We start from the raw sequence: 22,996 nt of genomic DNA, 5'->3' as shown, positions 1-22,996 counted from the left end.
TTAAATCTGGTTTGTTCTTCCTCAGTTCCTTGGAGTTTAAGGACTGTTTTGGACTGTTGCCTTCAGTAGATAGTCTGACATTACCTAAAAAAGGAGAAAAAGTAGGATCATTTATAATCCAATATCTAGTGCTCTCATCATATTGCTCACTCTGAGGTTTCACCTTGCCCATTTGTTTACAAAGTTCAAGAATCCTGAGTTTTCACTTTGTCTTATCTAGCATGATCAGTTTGAGCATTGGTGATAAAAGATGCCATGTCATACATAGTTTCATTGAACAAAGAGATGAACCGGCTAATCACACACTATTTCCTTCAAACCCTATTATTACAGTGGAAAGATCACAGAAAAAGAAATTCATATATCACTAGCAACGCAATAATGTAGTAAAGGTCAGATACATCCAACGACGGGAAAAAAATCCTACTGAACATGTTAGCCATGATGGTTTTCTCAAGTATGAATAACCAGATGATATAACTGCTCCATTCCTAACAATCCAAAAGTCACAGCAAGATTGATAATTAGTGGCAGGAGAAAAGATAGAGATGAAGTAATGATATTCTGCATGATATCAAAAAATTGCCAAACTTATACTCACAACCAAGCAGGAGGTGGGCAATGCATGTGAGTAACTTCAAAATTATTGGTATCCAGAACACCTGACCTACACAAACAACAAAGGATTATAAGAAGCAAATTCACTACAATAATAAGTACCGCCAGAAGCACATCATCTTATACGAGATATCCTCAAAGTTGAAAGTATTAGCTTGGATCATTGAAACAACGAACAGCTAATATTCCATGCCAACAAAAAAAAAATGGTCGACAAACACCGCCACAACATATCATAAAAATACAAAGAAAATGATCTTAGTCTATACACAGACCAAGCAAGGAGAAAGTTTGTGGTGCTTTTTGGTATAGATTTCATTCAGATCAATAAAGCTCTACATGTTCAACTTGAATATTGTTATTGAGAAATCAATGAATGCTGTAAAAAAACATTTTAACTTAAAATAGAAGCCAATCACTCCCAACAATGTCATTTAGAGTATTTACATTTTTGCTGGAACACAGGCCAAGTAGATACTCAAGGTGTTGTTGGATATTTGGCATTTAAAAAAAAAAGAGGGCAATAGAATACTAGCTCATGTTTCTTTCCACGAGAAGAAATATGGAAACTTTATTCGAGCATGACTATAAGAAGTTCACAATTTATTAATGTTAGCAAATTAGCATTCCATTAATCACAGAGGTTTAGGGATTACCTGAATCGAATGGAATCACAGCGGAAGGGATGATCGAATGCGACTTGCGATTACGAGCAGATCACGATCAAGGACAATCTCGAAAGGTTCCTTCACGAAGAAGAACTCCACACCACAAAACCCTAGGCAACGATGAAAACCCTAGGATAACACAGAACTTGAAAGAGAGGGAGAGAGACGGCTTCTCAAAAAGATATGAAATTAATTGTGCTAGGGTTTAGGCCTAATACTTATTTATAGACAAAACCCTAGGCGCCCCTCTCACTTGGTCGACTTCAACTAGAGGTCTAGACCGATTAGAAAAGGGGAGGGTTGGTCACTTAAGTGACCGACCCCTCCAAAGCTCGGGTCTCGCGCGGTCAGCCCCTTGTGAGCGTACAAATTGGGCCCAACCCATTAACGTTTTACTTCTCCCACTCGCCCACACAGGGCACATAAATTTAATTATGCATTCAAGTTTCTCTCATTCCGCGTTATCCTCCATACAGGTAATGGGGCGTGTGACCTGTCGAGATGGTACAAGGTAGGATTACTATATCAAACCTCCATCTAGCCAACATAGTACATCACTCTCAAAAGTCTCGAAATACCCCAAACGATCCACTTACACCCGATCTAACACTCTCGACCCCTCATGATGAGCAGTGTTAATCTATGGTATGTAATGTATTCATGACTGCGTCGATCACAAATACGACACGTCGCCCGGGCAATGAGTCACATAACAAAGGTGTAACGTCCAATGGTTTTCCCTGAGCCCCTCATGTCAATCCAAATATCCCCAATAGCTTTCCCAATCGCTTCCCGCTGGACCGCATCATCCATGGTCCTAAGGAGAACGTCAAAGTAGCGTCATTGGGTGTCTTTTTCGTGACATCGTCACAAGTAATAAGGGTATTACGGGATTAATATAATCCACGTGGCTCACACAGTGACGAAGTAGGGATTCATTCGGTCATTCACACCATCGGTCGTCATGAGCACATGCAGTATGATATGCATGCTATGGCATAACTCCTACTAAGGTGGGCATGTCACTCGTAATAAATAAACACCATACAGATCTTATTCTAGTCGCTACTGTAAGCGCCTAACCTGAGTCTCTAGCGCAGTCACCCTCCTAGTTTCTGCCTAGAACCTCACATCTGGCTTCTAATAGGCTACTTGGAAGTGTGGTGTCTTCCAAGTTAGACCAAGTAAAGGTCTCATCTTAGCTCTAACTAAGGCACCATAGAGCACACATGCTCATGGGCTCGTCTCGCTCGTTACACCCCAGCGTTGAGGCGAATCACCCATGTGAGTGGGTCGATTCTAAGCTTGGTGACATCTTTACAAACAATGAATGTATACACACAAGATTACTCAAACAAATATATGCTCATCAATAAATGTAAGAGAAATACAGATAAATGTCCATCACAAAAAAAAGTGTTCTCAAAGCAAATACATATCAGATCCCCCTGAGTCCCAAGTTCCTAACATGAACTAAGAAAACATCTCTGGCAATGGGCTTAGTTAATGGATCAGCCAACATATTGTCAGTGGAGATATGCTGCAGAACCACTTCACCTCACTCTACCATGTCTCGAATGTAGTGATATCGTATGTCAATGTGCTTGACTCTACCATGGAACTTGGGGTCCTTCGCAAATGCAAACGTTGTTGTGCTGTCAAAGTGTATAAGCACAGCGTCGTCTGAGTGAGCAAAAACGCTAAGTCTCTGCAAGAACCTCTTGAGCCAAATGGCCTCTTGTACTGCTGCCAAACATGCGACATACTCCGACTCCATCGTGGACAGGGCGATGCAAGTCTGTTTCTTGCTACTCCAAGTGATAGCCCCGCCTCCCAAGACAAATGCATATCCCGAAGTGGACTTGCGCTTGTCTCTATCACTAGCCCATTCAGCATCACTATAACCTCTCAGTCTCAAGTCTGAGCCACTAAAGGTGAGCGGGAGGTCTGCAGTGCCACGTAGGTATCGAAATATCCTCTTTATTGCCTGCTAATGAGCTGGCCCTGGGTTACTTTGGTAACGGCTCACCATGCCAACGGCAAAGCAAATATCTGGACGCGTGCACATCATTGCATACATCAGACTGCCTACTGCCGCTGCATAGGGTATTTTGGACATTTGCTTTCTCTCTTCATCACTTTTAGGGCATTGGTCTAGGCTCAAAGTGCATGCCTTGTCCATTGGAGTGTCAACGGGTTTCGAGTTGCTCATATGGAACCGCTCTAGGACTTTCTTTATGCAAGTCTCTTGAGACAAACTAAGAAGTCTCCTAATGCGATCCCTCACAATCTTCACACCCAACACAAAGTTGGCATCACCCATGTCCTTCATTTCAAAAGTAGAGGACATCCACGCTTTAGTGGCGACAATCATTCCAATGTCATTCCCAGCCAATAAGATTTCGTCAACATATAACGATAGGATAAGGAACCCCGCCTTGGACCATATAACATACACACATTGGTCTTCTTCAATTATGTCAAAACCCGTAGTGGTAATGGCATGGTGAAATCTAATGTACCACTGCCTAGACAATTGTTTAAGGCCATAGATGGAACGTTTGAGACGGCATACTTTGCGCTCATGTCCCTTCTTCTCAAAGTCCACAGGCTGAGCCATAAAGATCTCCTCGTCCAGTTCTCCATTGAGAAAAGCAGTTTTAACGTCCATTTGATAGAGCTCCAAATCTAACTTTACAACAATGGCTAGAATGAGGCGAATTGAGGTCATCCTCACCACATGGGAGAACATCTCATCGTAGTCTATACCCTCCTTTTGGGTATATCCCTTCGCCACAAGACGTGCCTTATATTTGTCAATTGATCCATCTACCTTTCGCTTGACCTTCAGGATCCACTTGTTCCCAATGGCCTTGCACCCAAGTGGAAGATCAACTAACTCCCAAACTTGATTCTTACTCGTAGAACTGAACTCATCTTCCATAGTAGCTTGCCACATTTCCTTAGCTGGAGAAGCGAACGCCTCACTAATTGAGGCTAGCTCATCCTCATCCCTCGGGACACAGACGAGGGTAGCTTCCCCTTCAATCTCAAAACGACGTCGGGGAACGTGTCCACGTGCGCTCTTACGCGCAGAGGGTTCTTGACCCATGGGTTGTGCACTTTCATTAGGTAGCGCACTCCCACTGGGCTGATGATCACTCTCACCCTCTCCGGCGATCTTATGATGAGTGTTTAATTCCTCACCCTCGCCAGGAGTAGGTGAGACGCTTTCATCAGTCTCTATCTCAAAGAGATCAAGGTCTCTGCTAGCGTCACTGATGCTAGGGAAATCAGTCTCAAGAAAATCCACATCGCTGGACTTACTCTCTGTCATTCCTCCATCTTGATGTTCACCGTACACTACATAGCCTTTCGAGGTAATAAGAATATCTTATAAAGATACTCTTTTTACCTCTAGGGCCAAGTTTCCCAAACTTATGGGAGATACTATGAACATATCCTGCACATCCCCATGGTCGCATATGCCCCAAAGTGGGCTTTGCGCCTTTCCACAATTCATAGGGAGTGGAGGAAACTGACTGTGACGACACGCGGGTTAAGGATGTAGGCAGCGGTCAACATAGCATCTCCCTAGAAAGATATTGGGAGGTTGGCCTGCGCCATCATCGATCTAACCATATCTAAAAGCGTCATATTCCTCTGCTCCGCTACACCATTTTGCTGTGGAGTGTAGGGAATAGTCAGCTGCCTAGTGATTCTTTTTTCCTCACACATCTCTTTAAATTGATCAAACAGATACTTGCGTCCTTAGTCAGTGCGCAGAGTTTTTAACCTCTTGCTTTGCTGATTCTCAACCTTTGCTACAAAGCGTTTGAAGCAATCTAACACTTCATAGCGGTGAGCAATCAGATACACATAACCATATCGCAAATAATCATTGATAAAGGTGAGAAAATAGGAAGCACCATGACATGCCTTCACGTTCATTGGTCTGCAGATGTCCAAATGGACAAGCTCTAAGGTCTGAATTGCCCGTTTAGCCTTTCCAAAAGGCTTTCGATGGGTCTTACCTGCTAAATAGGCCTCAAATGTCAGTAGGTTGACTTTAGCGAGTGAGCCAAGAAGGCCTTCTCGAGCTAGCCGTCCCATCCTATCTCGACCTATGTGGCCTAGTCTAGCATGCCAAGTAATTGAATCTTGCCAAGTAATTGAATCTGGACTAGTATTAGAATCAACTACAAAAGATGAAAGGGAAACAAAAAGAATTATCAAATCTAATTTAATAAAACCATTCTCAAGCCTACAATGTCCAAAACTACTACCATCTAATCGTATCTCAAAAGTGTCACCATAAAAAATAAAGGAATATCCTAAAGTCAATAATGCAGTAACTGAAAGTAGATTATGCTGGATTTCTGGTGCGTATAGAACATCGTGAAGTAGCAAGATGCGCCCAATGCACAAGGTGAGCTGGTAGGTACCAACTCCTCGAACTGCTTCACTAGTGTCATTCCCCATGTATATATTTTGGACGCCATCCGAAATCTTTCTATAATCTACGAACCCTCCTCGATCTCACGCTATGTGTCTTGTTGCACCTGTATCCACAATCCAATCAGATTGGGTTTGGGCAACCAAAATATGGGTACATACAAAAGTACAAGGAGAGAGGTAGAAATGGTACCTGCTTCGCTTCAGTGCAGTCACGAGCGAAGTGCCCCATCTTCTGGGAGTTATAGCACTTGACCTGGGTGATATCTTTCTTTCCACCTCGGTTTCCACTTCGGCGCGTTGTGGTCTTACGCCCAATTGGCGCAACTTTTTGAGCTTGATCTTGATTCCCAGTGGTCCTTTATCTCTTGCGTTTAGACCCATTCTTGCACTGCCCCGCTTGGGTGACAAGGGCATGTGATTGGGTTGCCTCTAGGCGCTCCGCCTCTAGTTTCACATGAGCGGCAGTATCATTAAATGTCTTGACAGTGTCGTTATGTGTCAGAACTATCTTCATCTGCCCCCAGGAATCAAACAACGTCCTGATGATGGCCTGTACTTGCTACTCATCGGTAAGGTGTACCCCAGCATCATCCAATTTTCGGATCATGTCTTTTACGACTCTGAGGTGTTCAACCATAATGTGCTTGGGGTCTTTATGGTACATCTCAAACTTCAAGGTCATGGACCTAAGTCTGGTCGTGGATGTACCGCCACAGTCGAGTCTTACCTGGTCTCACATGGACTTGGCAGTCTTGCACTTCTCATACTGACCGATAAGATCATGGTGCATCATGCTTAACATAAGAAAGTACGCACTACAATCTCTCTTAAACCAATTGTCGTAAGCCTCTTTTTCTTGATGGTGACGGATGGTAGTACCCATTTCGGGTGGGGCCATCTTAGTGGTCAAGAGGTCTAGGTAATCTTGCTCATTAAGCAAGAACTTGACCTTTCGGTGCCACATGTCATAGTTGGTGTCATCTAACTTGTTGCCTTGGTTAAGGTCGGTCATAACAATCTTAGAAGTCATCACTACAATGTGCAAGGGAGGACATTTAGTATACATTCATAAATCCACAAATTTGTTCAAGAAACTCTAATTAAAATTAATGGTACCCTTTCCCACACGATGAGACCAAAAAACTTCGCTAAACTGGTAATCAAATCTCACAATGTGTGGGTCAGGGGACGTTTAACTTTAATTGACTTCGAACAAATGTAGGAGAAAAAACAAGAATCTCCTAACCACAGTTTAATGCGCCATACACACGGGTGCGCAAGGAACTCACATAAGAGACTCAAATTTGGTACTCGAAGTGATATGTCGAGTCGGTACAAGGTTGTGATACGTAGTGTAATAGCTTCCATTACATGGCTTCTCAAAAAAAATATTAAAATTACGACCGACTCTTTACATACAAGATCCCTACTACAAATTACCAACGAGCAGTGCACTTTGTATCACTTCCAGGTACTAACTCTAACGCACATATATCCAAATAAACACATCACTTGATAAGTACTAAATCCATCCCATGAGAAATAAATAATAAAACACATGGTTGTATGGGATGGGGTGTTTGACAACGATACCCTAATGGCAACGTCAAACACGTCTGTACCGCAATGGGGGGAATCACATGTTTCTTTATTAACAAAGTTGCCCTAGGCGATCTCTAATACACATGAGAAAAATATGGGACGGTTTGGGGCAAAACCCTCTCTCCCATTTTTCTCCCATGAATCTCACAAAATGGTTTCACACCAATGGGGGTTGTACATGACATAAATGAAATATCCCCAAAACGAGAAACCCTATAGGGGAGATCCCCAAAATTGTTAAGGGCCACAAGAACAAACCATGAGCTTTCATATTAATACCAACATATGATATGCATTTCAATAATATATATGATTTATCTTGAAATCAAGAAAACCAAAGAAAACTTATAACAAACTATAACTCCCATGCTTAAGTACATAACCAATCACATGCATATAAGACATAGCTATAACCAATCAATCAATCATATGCATATTGTTAGAACCAAAAGTATAAGCTCAATTAAGGAAAAAAAAGGTAAGGGGGTGGGTGAAGGGATTCCCACTTCACCCATCTCCTTCCCCACCCACCCACCCCCCCCCCCAAAAAAAGAAAACTAAGACAAAAGAGCAAAAACTGAATCTACCCCTTTATTTTCCCTTTTTTTTTATTGTTGTTTTGGCGTGCTGCTGTCGCGGCTATGCGCGCAAGCAAATTGCAATCAAAGTGCGGGCAAAGGGGGGATCTTTATCACCTCCAGTTTGCTGACCGGCCCAGTTCCCCAGTTCCTCTAACAAAGGGGGCTGAAATGACCTCTCTACCCATGCCCAAACACCCTGCCCGGGTGGGGTCCACCATCCCCCTATTAGAGGAACTGGGGAACTGAGCCAGTCAGCAAACTGGAGGTGATAATTTTCCGGCAGAGGGGATAGAGTGAGAAGAGAATACAAATCATGAAAACCTTAATTTCAATCCTTACTTAAAAAAATTTGATTTCAATCATGACGTTTTTAAAAAGCAAATCATGATTTTAATCATTATTTCTTTATATAAAAAAACTCTCTCCCCTGCCATTATTCCATTTTTTTTTTTAATATATTAATTGAAAACAAACCGCAAATCCTAATGGCTCTGATGCCATTGTTAGCATACGAACATTCCATTAATCAGAGAGGTTTAGGGATTATCTGAACCGAATGGAATCGCAACGGAAGGGATGATCAAATGCAGCTTGCAGTTACGAGCAGATAACGATCACAAACAATCTCAAAAGGTTCCTTCACGAAGAAGAATTTCACATCACAAAACCCTAACCAACGATGGAAACCCTAGGATAACACAAAACTTGAAAGAGAGGGAGAGAGATGGCATCTCAAAAAGATATGAAATTAATTATGCTAGGGTTTAGCCTAATATTTATTTAGAGACAAAACCCTAGGCGCCCCTCTCACTTGGTCGACCCCTCCAGAGCTCGGGTCTCATGATGCCAGCCCCTTGTAGGCGCACAAATTGGGCCCAGCCCATTAACGTTTTACAATTAAGAACAAGCCGTAGACGGTAAAATCCACAAACAAATATAACACAGAGTTTCCCAAACAGGCCATCATACTATTTGGAGCTCACTATCCACTCTTCAGTGTGAATAAACAAACACAAAAATTATCTATCTATTTATTATATGTTCTCCAAGTCATTACTACAATGAACAGCTGAAAGTCCTACTTATTTGGGTCCTCTCTTGAATTTTTAGGCAACAGCTTTCATTGATCATCATTAATGCTTAAGCAAAATTTTTATGTAGCCACACGTCCTGTTCCTTCAATTCTATTTTCCAATCTTTCCTCATTTAATCCACATCCCTCATTGATCTATGGTCATGGAAAATGTCCATTGTGCTTTCTTAGCCATCAATAAATTGAACTGAACTCAACTCATACTAGGTGTTTCCCCAACTAATGGGGTCTTCTACACACCTGTTTATCCATTGAACTCAGTTAAAAGCCATTTTTCTGTGAACTCAATGCCATTTATATCTCTTCCTAAGTCATTTTTGGTTTACCCCTTGGAGAATCTCACTAGACTAACAAGATTTAGAAATACTTTGCCATACTGCCATTGGCTCCTATAAGAAATTCCAAACAATGAAATGAAGCAAAACATTAAATCATTCCCTGACCCCTGTGTCTTATCCTAGCCTACCATCCATAGATACTAAACACTGTTATCTTGTATGGCATAAGGCAAGTTTTGAAGCTGGTGCTTATCCCATTTGAAAAATGGTTTTGGCATGAAATATTACCTGCTTTCTTACAAATAGGTAGGTACAAAAATTCCTCCAAAAGTAAAAGAATGACATGTAATAGTAAAGGAATATAACAGATCATAAAAATCCTGACTTGTTAATAGCAGGATCATGATCAACTTGAAGTACTGCAACACAAAGCAATGAGAACTTTAAAAGAAATAAATATTGTATGTGGAAAATGATCAATTTCCGAAACCAACCAACCATCATCAAGATGAAATGCTAATTGATATGGACAAGATGAGTCCAGATCAATTCAGTGTATTTCCTTTGATAAAATTTCTGATTGTGCCTGCATGCAAAATATAGAACAACCGTTGAGGAGTCTAAAGACTATTAAGGCTGCACAGTAACCTGTATGAGTCAAGTAATTACAGATTTGGAACTACACTCAAAGAGGAAGTTTCTGATATAGTTAACAGGAGAACAGATCCTCTGCTAACGCTGGTTCCTTCTCATGTTTACTAATGCCTTTGAAAGGCATGAAAAAGAATACACACATGGGATCTGGTGTTATTAGCCGTCTCTATATATGGCTTTTTATGCTTTAGATGCCATATAAAAATGAAGAAAACAACTTGAAAAAAATACTGGACGCATATAGACCTAACCCAGTCCAAATAAAACACTTTAACAACAATTAAAATAAAGAAATGAACTCTAACTAGATTAACTGATAAAGTAAACCTCGTATTTCCTACCTCGTACCCATATTTTAGGCCCATTAAAGTGGTTTATTACAATAAAAACCCATTGGACCAAAGGCCCAACATATGTAGAATGCAATCCAATGCTTATTTCCAAATAAAATAAGCCCATTTATATGATTTATTTGCATCATGTAGGCTCTCTACTAAGCCAATTGGAGACTTCTGGCTTCCACAGAAGCTATGAATACCCGCAAAGCCTTCAGGCCATCCCAATGATTTGAAGGATTTAATCAAATTTTGCAGTCTTATTCTACTTGCTAGTCTTTTTCATTCAGAAACCTATTGAACTGTTACCAGAATTTAATCAAATTTTGCAGTCTTATTCTAATTGCTGAATTAGTCCATTAATTACAGTGTCAGAACTATCTGACCTAAATTGCTCAGGTTATTAACTTTTCTCTGTTTTCTGATTTTATAATTACAACATGCGATCTTGTTTGAGCTAATCCCCTACTGGATTTCCTGGTTCGGGATTAGTCTCATTACATGGATCATGGATGCTGGGATGAAGTACAAGACCAAAAAGAAACAAGAGAACATTATTTTTTAACTGAAAAGGATGGAGAGCAATTATATAATAACTATGCATACCTTCAAGGACCTGATTTTCTCTAGCAGCGATTCTAGCTTCAAAGATGCTAGAGGAGGATGACTAACCTGGATGAGAAGAGAATTCAAGTAATACATATGGTAAACCTTTCATTCATTTACATGAGAATCAACTAAAATTTACTGCAAGAATACCGTAAAAGGCAATCCAAAGGTTAATGATGTTGAGTTTTCCTTTCTTTTTTTTTTTTTCGGGCCCCCTCTTATTTGTTGAAAAGGCAAGGGCAAATAGACATGCTTCAAGGAACGAATTTTGACAATTCCTGAAAGTAGAAAGATTACTAATGCATAACTGTAAAATGGTATCAAGTAAGATCTATTTATATTATCCATGTGTTTGGATAAAAATCCTGAGCATAACTTTGAATCATTCATGCAGGCAACAAAACATGTTTAACATGACATAAATTGGGTTCAAGACATGCACAGCCAAGGATTCAACATGCCAGAGTCTTGGGCATCACATCTCTGAAGCTATAACAGGAGATCCTCTATGCTGATTGCTTAGAGAACCCTCTCCCATATATATATATATATATAGAGAGAGAGAGAGAGGGGGGGGGATCAAGATCTTGTTTATTGATTTATGAGACGATTTATGAAAATAAAGTAATCATATTTATTACAACTTGATCGGTGTTTAGCAAGCCATAACAAGAATGTTTTAATAAATAACTTCAAATTATTCAGGAAAATAAATCATGTTTTTGAAATTGTTAAATGCATAACATGAAGGGGACTTTATTGGCTATTGGGTTCATTGTTATTGATCATGATAGGGAAAGTGTCCAAGTCGTGATATGTTTATGGTTCAGTCTCCTTATGTGTTTATGTTCTAGTTTCCTTATTAGTTCGTAACTATAGTTGTAGTTGTAATCTTAGTAGGATTCCTACTTAGAGTCTGTCTATTAGGGTTTCTTCTGTTTATGTCATACCTTGCTGTGCTGCTCTTTCTCTGGTTGTTTCAGCATAGCGGCTATCATTCTTCTGGTTGTTTTCAAGCATTACTGGAGAAAATGCAACATTTGAGCTCCCTGTTGAAAGTTGAAACAAGATCTTCTCTTGCCGTCACTAGCACAACGAGGCTATGAGCACCCTCAAAATCAAGTTGAAGGCCTTAAATTTGGGCGGGCATTAGATCGCCCGCAGAGTCCGGAAGGATTATTATGCTAAGGTTGGTGTTGTGGTGTACTTGGTGGATGCCTTTGACAGGGAGAGGTTTGCAGAGTCAAGAAAAGAATTAGATGCCCTACTTACTGAAGATTGGCATACCCTAGTTATTATCCATTTGAGTTATCATCACCTGATGTCGTGATCTTCGTCATTACCGGTGGTGTTAGGATCTTCATTTGATCGTTGTCATCGGTATTTTGGTTCTCTCCCTCTCACCAAGCCTCAAGGCCCTCGACATATTGGAGTTATTGTTATCCAGTCATCAGCTGAACATTATTATTATTTGCTTGTTCATGCTATTTGTTCGTGTCTGCAGCAACAATATTTTCTTATGAAGATGGTTACCGTTATACACTTATACTTGTGGTATTCAACAACTTTATGCTGCTACTTGTGGCGTCCAACAACCTTATGCTGCTACTTGTGGTTTGCAGCAACCTTATGTTGTGTTATGTGGTTCGCAGTAACCAATACTGCACTTTTATCAGTGGTCCGCAATAGCCTATACTGCATTTTTATCAGTGGCGTGCAGTAACCTACACTAAACTTTTACCAACAGTTTGCAACGACCTATGCTATATTTTTATCTGTCTTCTTTGTGAAAATTACTATTTTCCTTCCTTGAGAAAGGCTTATGATGTTGTGGTTGCTGGTATGATATTTTGGCTTGCAATTGATATTCTCTACCGCTTATTTTGTCACTATTATCTGGATTTATTTGACAGAAAGGTTTTTCCCCACTGCTGTGTTGATGGCTAATGTGCTTGTATTGCGCGCTAAAGGTGGTGTTGCTGACTACTCTAGCATCTGTTTGAGTTAAAATAAAACCGCAAGCGTACGGGTCAATCGTAGCTACGGGTCGAACACGAGGAGATATACGCCACTCTATTTAACTAATCTTAAAAGTAATGCAAAGTGAACCAAATTACTTAAATTACTAAATTAATGGTAATTAAACTAACGGATCCTAACTCACAAGCATCTAACAAATTACGCATCTACGAGATTAAGTTGGCATCCTAACACATGAACATCTAACCTATCAAACTAATGCAAATTGGGAGTAATTAAAAATAAAATCCTATACTACCAAGTTGGAAGTAATAAAAATGCAGCCACACATCCACATCCACATAAACAAAATAACCACATAAACAAAGTAACCACATAAAACAAATAAAAGAAATAGAGGGAGAAGAAGAAGGAAGAAAGAATGAGATTGAGAGTTTAGAGAATGCGAACCTAGATGTGTTTGAACCGGATTAATTGAAGAAGCTTGAATGAATACTTGCATGAACTTACCATGGCCTCCTCTTCTAAATCTCCAAGTCTTGTCATCAACATAGGAGCTTAGACTAGGGAGCTTAAAACTAAAACTATTACAACCATATTGAAGACATTAAAACATAAACTAAACCTATTACAACCATTAACTAATCATATGAAAGCAAAATTAAGAACTTGAAAGAACTAATCTTATGAAATCAAACTAAGAACTAAAGCCAAAAATAGGAGAAGAAGAGAAAATTTCACTAAGTGAATGAATTAAAATTGAACTAGAAACTAACAAAAAAACTGAACTAAAAAAACTAATTTGTTACAAGCAAGAGGGGAAGGGGGTATTTATAGGGGGAAGAGAGGAAAAGAGAGGAGGGAAGTGTAGGAGAAATATTCCCTAAGAAAGAGAATATTCTCTTCTCCTTCCTCTTTTACAATGCCATGAATCCCAAGAAAAAAAGAAAAAATAGAAAGAGGGAGAGAATAGAATATTAGTTACATAGACTTTCTATTTCTAGAAAAGTAAGTTCCTAATTCTAACTTGTGCTTCCTTTTCTTTGTAAATATCTTCTCCAAGCAATAAGATCAGAGCATCTTTGACTTTTCAACCTTCCATAGATGAGAAATTATCTTTCAAAATAAATCTTTCCCAAGTGAAATTCCAGAAATGCCCTTGAGAAGTTGGAGGAGAGAGAGAAAGGGTGATCACTAGGATTCCTTCAAGAATAAATAAAATACCCATTCTATCCTTCAGAAAACGTGGAGCAGGGGGTGCTTATATAGGCCTCACCATTGTGTTCCTTGCGAAAAATCACCCAAAATAGACCCAAATTTCGTCCAATTTGGAGTTGGGGAGCCCAAGATATCTCAAGTTGAAGTTGGACTGTCCAGAGCCCTCCAAATGGAATCTTTTGGGTACAGTAAAGTAACTTCTAATAATTACGTTAAGGCCCCTAGAATCCAAACTTTCGCTTCAATTTGTCCCTGGCCAACTATCAATAATTATAAATAAACCCCTACAAACCATTTTTGCGCGTCGTTACGAAAACGGCTGTAACTTCTTCGTTTCAACTCGAAATCAAGTGCCGTTTGAACCATTGCAAAGCTGACTCGATGGGCTATGCATCCATACTATTAACACCTCTAAAAAGCTTAAAAACATTTCCTTAGCATCATCTCCTCCATTTCACAAGAATTCACCTAAAACCTGAAAAGCACAAGAAAGCATCGAGTAACTCTGTCCAATGTGGTAAAATATATGTTTTATGCCCTAAGATTTCACACATAAATGTGTTCATCAACATCTACAGAGATTATGGTTTGCTTTCTCCTTGGTTTTGTCACAGAATTTTAATCATCTGTAAGGTTCTTATCTATAGAGAACTAGTAGAGAAGTCCCATTGATGTTTCAGAGTATTCCAAGTATATAAAAATGTGATCAAGCAAGGATCAAAGCTTTTTTTTTGGTGATATGTGACATATATATGGAGAGCCTGTTGTTTGAATCCACACAAACCTATGTCAGTTCGCATACTGTTTCAACTTCAACCTTAAATAAATTAAGCAAAAAAATCCTCAGGCTCACCATGGTCTCGGATATTCTTCGTATCAACGGCTGGTCCCCTTCGCCTCCCCCCCCCCCAGCAGTCTGGGATGCTCTTCCTGCCACCATTAGAAGGCCTAGAGTGAGTGGTAACGTTTTTGTCTGGACAGCTTCCTCCTCTAGTCAGTTCTCCCATTCTGCTTGGGATCTAATCCATGCTTGAGGCCTTGTGATCGCTTGGTTAAAATTGTTTGGCTCAAGAATCACATTCCCGCCACAACTTCACTGTTTGGTGGGCCCTTCCTGTCAAACCCTGACCCCTAATTGGCTGGAATCTGATTGTAGTGCAGGAATCCCTGCCTCTACAACAAGGAACACTATGGTGCATCACTCCAATAGTTTGGATTGATGGAGAGACCATGTATGGGTCATCCCACATACCTGTGAGAAGATGGACTGTGGACCCCTGCTCCTGCACAGCCCACAACCTGATGTATGGCTAGAACCCCATGTATTCTCTCTCCTCCCTATAATGATGGGACCCACCTATGAAAAATTGTGAAACAACCTCTAGGAAACATGTGGGGACAGTGCCCTGCCTTAGGGTCAAACCCCTGTGCATTTTCCCCTTTGGTTTCAGCCTGCTGGAATCACTGGGACATGCACTGGGCGATGCAGCAAAGCCCAGTGCAAGACCCAGTGGCTGTTTTTGGGTATTTTTAAATTATTAAAATAATGGGGACCACCCCACTGGACCATGAACACTCTCCAATGATAGAGGGGACCTTGAGGGACCACCTCATATCCCTGGTTCAGTGTGGACCCCACCAGAGAGCCCTAAACTAGACAGAATCAGTTCTAAAAAACAATTTTTAAAAGAAGGGACTGTTACCAAACAGACCTTAGTGGTCTTGGGCCTATAAATAGGCATGACCTGAGCTCATTTAGAGCTCTTGTTCTCTGCTGAATTCGAAGGAGAGAAAGAGAAGGAGAAGAAGAGGGAAGAAGGAAGAAGGGTGGAGGACCAGCTGCAGCCTATTCCAGCTTGCAACGGAGCCTCCCTCATCCATCTTTCAGGTATAAAACCCCATAAAAACCTGCTGTTCTATATCCTCTCCCTTTGCATGCAGTATTTTCCAACCCTGGGCAGCCCAGAACAGCTTGGGTTTGCCCAGTCTGGGTCCAGATCTGCAATGCATGCATGGAGCATGGGAGATCTGTGATTCTTATCATTTTTCATTGGGCTGTTATGCTGCTGCCTTGGCCGAAATCTGGCTGAGCATGCATGCACTGCCCTGGCCCCTGTTGCTCTATGATTTGAAGCCTAGACTGCAAGCTAGGGCTGCACAGACCTAACCCTAGACAGGTACAGCCCTGGAACTTTGTTTTGCACCCAATCCCAGCCTTGCATGTGGCTGGATTCTTGAATCTCAGATCTGGAAAACCCTATGCACGATTCATCAGGGTATTCTGGACAGCCATATCCAGCCTAACTGGGACCCTGATGATGAAACCACTTGGACCATGAGATAGACCATCACAAGACCTACTGGACCATCCCAACATGCAGAGGATCCACTGGAGTCTTGGCCCTGCAATGCCCAGCCTTGGAAACTCAGCCCTGCTGTCGATTGCATGCACTGGGCGATGCAGCAAGGCCCAGAGCCATCGCCCAGTGATGGAATATTTTCTAGAATAGGGGCAGATCTGTAATTTTTGGATAGCCTCGATCCTTGGACATTGTGGGATGTGGGAAATGACATAAATGACCTTTCCCCCACATCTGTCCTTATGTGAAAAATGCTTGGAACCCTAAGTGGGCCCTGCAGCTGTCTATGCACTACTGTGAGTGCTTGTGCTGCACTGTCTTGAGCTGGACAGCAGTGCATCATGTCATGGGTTATACTGAGAACAAATCTGACGTAATGGTTGGTCTAGCACTGAAAGTGACCAAATTGCCCTTGTGCCCTAGACCCTGGCCCGTGCACCGAGACATGACCCAAGATCCAGTCCAAGGCCCGGTGTTTCCAAATGAGACTAACTAAACCCTGGGTCAACCCAGTAAGTTAGGGTAACCCTAGGTCACCAGTGTAGGACCAATAACTAAATGAAACACTATTTGATTTTGGTATCTAGGACTTGATCCCATGCTCGAGGACAACAATCAGACAACAGCTGGAACTGAGTTTGTGACTGAGTACCTGGAGCCAAGTACCGGTGAGTGAATAATACTATCATATGTGCAAATGTAATTATGATCTATTGTCGGCTATTAATAATTGAATTATGAATGCTGTGTTACTTATTTCTAATTCAAGTTACTCAAATCACTGCATAATGATTGTCTGATGATCAACACTGTGAATTCTATATGATGATTGTGATTGTTAGACTAGATGCCGTACTCGGCTTGGAGATGGGGCTTGTGGTAGCCTGTCTTATGGGGTAAGGTTGACACCGCTGGACTCATACTATGCCATATAGACATGGGGCTAGAGTTTCATCACCCGTGCTACGAACCCTTGCCAGTAGGGGTTAAGGTGTTGGATGCCTGGGAAACAATTATCAGGGAGTGAATAGGATCGGAACCCCGAAAGGGGCACATATCAAAACACCGGAAGGTGCATATATCGGAACCCCGGAAGGGGCATAGCTAAAAGATCACCTAAATGGTGCATAAGGGAAGAAACGGTTGTTTCCGAGGTAATCACTGAAGGCTGGTCGGGCTGACCTAGGTGAGGGAGATGCTGGAGCCGGCTGGTTTTCCCGACAACCCCATGAGTGTATCGCGGGAAGAGGTAACCAAGCCTACACCAGGGATACATGCATTGGGATTGTGGTAGCACAGACCTGACTTAGTTGTATTGCTAGGTGGCTAATAATAAAATCTGGATTTGCATATCATGTAGAGCATGTGAACTGTGGATTGTGGTTGCATATGCAGGTATGATGATTGTTATTTGCTCACGAGCTCGGTGGGGCTCACACTCTTGTATATGTTGTTTTCCTCTTAGATGATCCTGCGGGTGGATGCCGTTGTGGCATGACGGGCTATTACGAGGAGGAGAGTTTTGGTGTGTATGATGATGTTGGTGTGGACCCCGACGGAGGTCATACCGATTCTGCGTACTTTCTCGGTGGTCATGGATGAAGACCGTTGAGGAGTGCTTCTGATGTTTTCTGTGGGGAACTCCTTTTTGTTTTGTTAGGAGGTTTCCTGTTTTGACCGTGGAACGGTTGTAGTCGCTTTCTTTTCTTTCTTTCTTTTGGGGTTGGGTGTTCTAACCCTGTAAATATATATCATGTATGTAGTACTGTTTTCATCAGCTTATGTTTTTCTTTTGATGTGGGTTGTGTGTATGCTGGAGAAATGTACAAACACAGTTAGTATGTATATATTATCACCATTTCCCGTATCACTATGCTTCCGTTTATTTTTGATAAATTGTAGATGTCCTGCATTACTCTGATCTTACTTGTGGTTAAGATGTGGATGTTGGTTCATGAATGTAAGCACTGCTTCTAGATCCGTGGGATTTGGCGGATTGCAGATGTGCAATTCGGGTCACCTACCCATTCCTCCGAGGGGGTGGTTTGGGGTGTAACACTCCCACTCATTGCCAACACAGTCCTTCCTCATCCAGAAGCAGATTTCAGCTTCTCCCTTTTGCTGCCTATGCTGGAACTCCTATGAAGATGTCGACTACCTCTTCTTTGCTTGCCTCTTCTCCTCAATTTGGGAAGGCCTCCTAGCCAAATTTTGGCCTCAAAGGAGAAAGATCATGCCATATGCTGAGAATAGAATTCAGTGGATATGTCCTTTTCCGGCAATCCCAATTGTATTATCGTGGGCAAGCTAGCCTTTGGGGCCACCATCTATCATATCTGGATGGAGTGCAACCTCAGAAGATGGACTTCCAAAGCCAGATTCTTTCATCCCTACGTTGTTTTGTTCCGAAAGATGGAGCGCAACCTCAGAAAATGGACTTCCTTATAGCAAATCCACTTGACAATGCTTGCACAAACGATGAATCACTTACTCCTTTTGCTCCCTGACTGCTTGGGTTCAAAACCCTAGCTTCACTTCTCTTGATAAAGGCTAATCAGGTGATAGAAAAGGCAACAGAAGATTTTAGAGAGAGAGAGAGAAGAGAGGAGGTAGAGGAGTGAGTCACACTTCACTTTTGGGCTTTATCTTCATTATTTATAATGGGTAGATTACACGTCACCCCCTGGTTTTCAAATGAAACTCAGATCACCCCTTGGTTTTTGAAAAAGCTCAAATCACCCCTGGTTTAGACCCCAATATGACAAATTAGTCCCTATCGTTAGTTTTATGCTATTAAGTGATGATGTCAGCCAGTTAAATAAATTTAAATCCCTAAACTACCCTTGACCAATGTTGAAGATGAAGGAAGGGTAGTATTGTAAATTTAATTCTAATGTTTTTGTACAAGGGTAAAGTAGTCCTTTCACACCAACAACTAATAGCAGACTAACACCGTTACTGTAGAGGGGGTGATTTGAGTTTTTTCAAAAACTAGGGGGTGATCTGAGTTTTGTTTGAAAACCAATGGGTGACATGTAATTTACCCTGTATAATTTGGTGGTGGAATGGATTCTACCACTGAAAAAACATGTTTCAAACAAACTCTAATAAAAGAGTTAACTAATAAAATTGGGGCCAGGACTTGTACACCGGAGATTCTTCCCATCAAGCCTGTCCTAGATGGGGCAGAGCTGGCCTCCATGCAGGCCATGCACACCGTGCATGAAAACTTCTGCCAATAAAATTTGATCTCTCAGTCTAATTTATCTCTTAATCCAATTGAGTCATATTGAATCAATAACTCTTATTTAGAGATAACACTACTAAAAGAGTCCCTTGGTTGCTTAATTGGGAAGAGGTAGTATCCAATTGGAATATCCACCTCTGATATAATATTGGATAATGTCTTTATTTCTAATTAAAGATATTTACCAATATGTACATCAAAATAACTCTTATTTTTCCCAATACAACAGTTAATCACTTAGGTTCCTCCACTTAAACAATATCACGTAACAATCCTCAAGGCATGGTAAAAATTATTGCCACCACCCAGACCATTGTAATAACGTGCACAAAGAATCTATACCATTGATTGGACCAATAAAAATATTTCAAATACATTTAGAAATTAATTATATATACTAATATGTAATTTTTTTTTTAAAATCTATAAACTATTTACAAATCATGCCACTGGATCCAGATTTCGTTCAATCATGTACAGACACTCTTTGATATTCTTCATTACATGAAATGGATTCCGTGTTGAGCCTCTCTTTTGTACTTAGTTTGACACCATAAATCCAACACATCGATATATAATCCGAAAGACATCAACATTGGTACATGAAAACCCATAATGCCTATGTGCTACAATAAGGACCTCTTAGGTCAGGGACCAATCAAAAGCTACGTATGAGAATCTTATTGCTTAAACATCCAACAGTACACCATTTAAGATTCCCATGTGATCCTGTCCAATATACACATGTATATACACTCACACTCGTCTTGGAATCATCATTCTATAAGACACAATGTGACAACCGTATGAATGAAATGCCCAATTCTGTCCCTAGTTGTGAACACTTTGAAGTGAAACCCTAAGGACAACCATAACCCATTAGTATCATGCGTAATAAAATGAATTAAATAATTAATTATTGGATTTGGATTTTGGACACACTTCCATCTTCTCCTCAGGTCTGATCGCTCCCACTATCCTTTGCTTTATTCTCTTCCGCTATTGCTTTTTGCCCCCCTTCCTTCCCCATGTCTCACATTATCATAGGGTTGAGGGAAACTTTCTAGAACTCAATTGAACCTTCATGCTTTGGGCTGAGATTAGAGTGTTTACTTTCCTACCCTAAGGCAACTCAGATTGCAAAGTTGGAGGCCAGAAGGCTGCCTGAACTCAAGAGTTCCAAATCAAATTTCAGATCTGATCCCTTGTCTTCCGCAATGCACAACTTCAGTATTTTGATATTGATTCCTTAGTAGCATTTTCGGGTTATCATTAGCTGGATTCAAGAGGGTTGCAAGTTAGGATTCAAAACCTGAAAATTTCAGGTAGGTGGCAGACCATACAACTATACAAGTGCTAGGTTACTGCTAATTTCTAAATCAGTCGAGAAGTTGAGTGCTGGGTTACTGCTAATTTCTAAATCAGTCGTGAAGTTGAAGGTGACTTGTTTACAAATTACACATAAATTACAGAATATTCCAAAAATTTATTTTGAGTTTGTTCTGTTACATTCACACTTTTCGGCAATTTCAAAAACGTCATTTCCAGTCAAATTTATTTACGGTTCATACCCAGCTTTTGTTTGCCTTTCCAAAAGGGTCCTAGACTTACTAGAAATTACAGAAAATTGCCACTATCTTATTGAGTTTCTGTCACTTGTTAGCGACATAAATCAGGGTTTTGGAAGCTAGGCTGTATTATTCAAGAGAGAGAGCAACGTGTTGATCCTTTGGCCAGTAATTGGATATAACTTGGGAGTCAAAGATGAATCTTTCCGAAAGTCACACCATGTTTTCACTGCCACTAGAAGGGGAAGATGCCTGATTATTTCGTCCCTCATAAGAGCCCTAGTTAATTACTTATGAAGTGAGGAGACTCTGCTCATTACTTCTTTTAAGAAGCGAGACGAGAGTAAATTTTCCTCATAAAACCCGTTTCCCATTTCAAGCTATCATAGACCACAGTTCATGCCATCTTACCATGCTAGAATCAAGCAATAAAGATCAAATAAGCAGAACCTGAAAGGTGCCCCTGCCCTTTACCTCTTTATGGCTTTGAAAAGCAACAGATGTTCTTCCTCCACGAATATCCCAAACATAGATGATGCCATGTTTACTTGCCCCAAAAACAATCTATATGGAAAGTATGAGATTAGTAGGTTAATTGACAAGCTCGAAAACAACAGACCTAAAAATACGAAGGAAGATTCTTATAAATTCTACGAACTTAAAAGAACCCTACAAAAATTGAAAATGATGAGCTTCACCTGTATATTTCCTTCTAGCAAGGGAATTTCAAATAACTCATAGACCACTCTTAAGATAATGGCAACATATAGAAGAAGACCTAGTCATAATATTCATGTGCTAAACCAGCATTATGATTTGTGTAAACAAAGGCTACTTTTTGTAAAAACAAACAGCATGAAAAAGAAGCATAAAATGGAACACCAACTTCTTCTTCTTTTTTTTTTTTTTTGGGGGGGGGGGGAACATGATGAACCACAAATTCAAAAAATAATCATATTTTCAGTAAGGACTCTCTTAAGATCAGCAATACTAACTCAAAACAAGAGGAATTGTAATACATGGTGGGGCAAAAAATTTGATGTGGCAAATCCATAGGGCATCTATCTTACAGTCACAATAGCTACATCACCCTTTCACATGTTATAATTTAGTTTAAATTGTGAATATGTAACTAACCCGATTTTCCACATCTAACTGGATGCTATTAATAGTGCAACGGGAATTGGTGGCCAGCTCAAGACATGGAAAATTACTCGCTCTCCTGTCCCATTCATTGATGATGCCATAAACATCAGACGCAAACAACCTGAAGGAAAGGTTAAAATGAAGATAAATCATTTAGCCGAACAATTACCATAAGAAGCACAATGTGGAAATTCCACTAATCAATCAAAGGCTCGACAGAAAAAAACAGATAAGATTAGCAGAAAGTATATGAGATTTTAAAAGTCAGCATAGTAAAACTGCCTGTTTATTCTATTTATCACTAAATACCATATAGATTCCCTTCCAATCCCCAATGAATTTAAAGCAACACCATATGACATGGATCTATATGATGCATGTAGGCTACGACTGGCTCTGCCAATTTTTAAGGTCAACTTTTCTTGAATAGTGTATAAAAAATATTTAAATTAGAAAACAATATACATGATAGAATATTTAACGAATCTTAGTCGTATACAAGTGTTTCTCAATAGCCAAGAATTCCAATCTCCCAGACCCACACCCAACCATAAAAGCTGTATCGCATTTGGGTAACAACA

The 22,996-nt window shown here is 40.4% G+C and overlaps 1 pseudogene; it reads right to left on the bottom strand.

The window, feature by feature from the left end:
* Positions 1-108: 108 nt before the first annotated feature.
* Positions 109-22,777, bottom strand: LOC122643612 (annotated as a pseudogene).
* Positions 22,778-22,996: the final 219 nt, after the last annotated feature.

The sequence above is a fragment of the Telopea speciosissima genome, chromosome 10 (genome assembly GCF_018873765.1).
Source record: "Telopea speciosissima isolate NSW1024214 ecotype Mountain lineage chromosome 10, Tspe_v1, whole genome shotgun sequence".
Lineage (NCBI taxonomy): Eukaryota > Viridiplantae > Streptophyta > Magnoliopsida > Proteales > Proteaceae > Telopea > Telopea speciosissima.
The sequence above is the reverse complement of the archived record's forward strand: the minus strand, read 5'-3'. Positions and strand labels throughout refer to the sequence as shown.